General features: G+C 40.4%; 1 non-coding gene across 1 annotated transcript; it reads left to right on the top strand.

Annotated features, from left to right (window-relative positions):
- The first annotated feature begins 2,559 nt into the window (after positions 1–2,559).
- On the top strand, positions 2,560–2,685 carry LOC123570715 (small nucleolar RNA SNORA27). The gene has a single exon (XR_006694968.1). It is a non-coding gene; the product is annotated as a small nucleolar RNA SNORA27 (small nucleolar RNA).
- The last annotated feature ends 503 nt before the right edge of the window (positions 2,686–3,188 follow it).

Genomic DNA, 3,188 nt, shown 5'->3' with positions numbered 1-3,188 from the left:
ACTTGAGGGCGGGAGTTTGAGACCCTAGCCTGGCCAACATGGTGAAACCCCATCTCTGCTAAAAATACAAAAATCAGCCAGGCATGGTGGCACATGCCTGTAATCCCAAATACTCAGGAGGTTGAGACATGAAAATTGCTTGAACCCAGGAGGCAGAGGTTACAGTGAGTCAAGATCATGCCACTGTTCTCCAGCTTGGGTAACAGAGTGAGACACTGTCTCTAAAAGATTTAAAAAAAAAAAAAATCCTGATTTCATTTGCTAAATCAAGCAGAGGACCATTTGTCAATAGATGTTTCATTTGCAAGACTGAAATAATTGTAGTGATCGTTAACTCTTAGCTAACCAGTTAATGAGAGTAAGTAGAAGTGCCTGTGGGTAGTCAAGATTTGAATTTGTTTTTATAAGATTTCCTTATACCATTATTTCACTGAAAAAGAGAGTAAGAGCAGGAGAGTAGGGTAGGTAAGTGCCTGGGCTCTGGAGTCATGCAGATCAGAGTTCAAATCCCATCTTCTCTGCTTACAAGCTATGTGTGTGACCTTCAGCCTGTGACATATTGGAAAGCAATCTTCATTCACAAGGCCACCAGTCTTCCACGTGGTGTTTTGTTCTCCTTGTTCCTTTCTTTCCTTTTTTTTTTTTTTTTTTTGACAGAGTCTCATTCTCTTGCCCAGGCTAGAGTGCAGTGGCATGATCTCAGCTCACTGCAACCTCCATCTACTTACTGGGTTCAAGCAATTCTCCCTCCTCAGCCTCCTCAGTAGCTGGGATTAGAAGTGCACACCACCGCACCCAGCTAATTTTTGTATTTTTAGTAGAGAGGCGATTTTGCCATGTTGGCCAGGCTGATCTTGAACTCCTGACCTCAAGTGATCTTCCCGTCTCAAGTGCTGGAATTACAGGCGTGAGCCACCGCGCCTGGCCTGATCTCTTTTTTTCTGACTACTGCCTCTTGTTCCTCAATTTGTTCTAGGAGTGTTTATCTATTGCCCTCCGACCCTAAGAATGGAAATGTGTTAACATTTCTTATGCATACTTTTCTCACCTGTGGTATGGATGATGGCACACAAGCTTTGAAGACCGAATGAGACAATATACGTAAATAATTTATACAGGTGCTGACACCTAGCAAGAGTACTCAATAAATGCTAATTAACAAAATAAAAGCAGGGACAAATGAGCCTCTTTGAGCCTTGGGCTCCTTATTTATAAGAAAGCATTGACATCTTTCTTACATATGTTGGTAGGACTTAAAAAGATGAAGTATTGGCTGGGTGTGGTGGCTCATGCCTGTAATCCCAGCATTTTGAGAGGCTGAGGTGGGCAGATCACCTGAGGTCAGGAGTTCAAGACTAGCCTTCCCAACATGGCGAAACCCTGTCTCTACTAATAACACAAAAATTAGCCAGGCGTGGTGGCAGGCGCCTGTAATCCCAGGTACTCAGGAGGCTGAGGCAGGAGAATTGCTTGAACCAGGGTGGTGGAGATTGCAGGGGGCCAAGATCATGCCACTGCACTCCAGCCTGGGTGACAGAGTGATACTCCATCTAAAAAAAAAGAAAAAAAAGATGAAGTATTTTAAGTGCTTGCCTGGCACACAAATTTTAGTTTCCTCAGTATTGCTCTTCAGGGATGTAAATGTGGCAGCATCAGCATGAACTGGTTCTTTTCTTCTCTCTGGTCCAACAGCATCCTCATTCTCTTTCTGAGAGTAAGGCAAGATGTGAGGTCTGAAGCTCTTTGCCAAATATGTAATCACGTTATCTTGGTTAATCCTTCTTCAGTTGAAGAACGAGAGGCAATGAGTACTTCCTGATTTTCCAGAAAAGTAACTCCTCGGACCTGTTCTATTCCTACCATCCCCCAAAAGCCAATCACTTGGCGGATGCTTCCGGATGAACTACTCCACCAACTCTGGGACTTTAAATTCTCTGCTTTTCAATCACTGCTTTGCTAAAATTTCATATAGGCATTGACCAAGAAGTTGAGGGCAAGGTAATTTAAAAGAACAAAAGAGGCTGGGCGCAGTGGCTCTCCCCTGTAATCCCAGCACTTTGGGAGGCTAAGACGGGAGGATCACTTGAGGTCAGGAGTTTGAGATCAGCTTGGCCAGCATGGTGAAACCCCATCTCTATTAAAAATACTAAAATTAACTGGGCATAGTAGTGGGCACCCGCAGTCCCAGCGACTCAGGAGACTGACGCATGAGAATAACTTGAACCTGGGAGGCGGAGGTTGTAGGGACCCAGGATCACACCACTTGCACTCCAGCCTGGGAGACAGAGCGAGACCCTGTCTCAAAAAAATAAAAAAGATTCCCCTTTGAGACATATGAAAAACTAACACACAGTTTATCTGGGTTACTATCATCTTTGTTAGCCCATAAGCTATGCAGGTATATAAGATGTATCTCAATTCTATAATTATATCATTGGGGGAAAATGTAAACATTTTTCATGGTACATGAATTGAAAGTTATTTTCAAAGTAGTTTTGTCAGGGAAAACATTACTTCTGGTTTACTTCATATATTTTACTGTGTATTAAAATCTGGTAGAACCCCCTATTCACTTTGCCAATTGGACTTATGTCTTTATTGATCATTCAAGTGGGCAAAGGAAATATGCTTCAAAAACTCAGGCAAACTGGGTGTTTGTCTTGTATCCTGTCAGAGGAAGCAAATTGAAGTAGGAAAAAAAAAAACCCTGATAGAAAATTTTTAACTCTAAATGTGGAATAATATTGAATTAACTGAGAAAAAATATATATATAATCAGCTAAAGGAAATACTTTGCTATGAATGATTAATGTTTCATAGCAAAGTTACAGGAATCATAAATCTAAATCTAATGCATTTAAGGATTAACCTTACTTTACTTCTAATAAGTTTTGTGGTCTGCAGCTTATTATTATTTTTGTTTTGTTATTTGTTATTATTAGCTATTTTGTTATTAGTTGACACATAATAATAATATATATTTGTGGGGTATAGTGTGATGTTTCAATATATATATACACATTGTGTAAAAATTAAATCAGGATATTTACCATGTCAATCACCTCATACATTTATCATTTCTTTGTGGTAAGTACATTCAAAATTCTCTCTTCTAGCTATTTCAAAATATATAATACAATATTGTTGGCCAGGTGCAGTGGCTCACGCCTGTAATCCCAGCACTTTGG

The sequence above is a fragment of the Macaca fascicularis genome, chromosome 20 (assembly GCF_037993035.2).
Source record: "Macaca fascicularis isolate 582-1 chromosome 20, T2T-MFA8v1.1".
In the NCBI taxonomy this organism is placed as follows: domain Eukaryota; kingdom Metazoa; phylum Chordata; class Mammalia; order Primates; family Cercopithecidae; genus Macaca; species Macaca fascicularis.
This window is presented reverse-complemented; position numbering and strand designations above follow the sequence as displayed.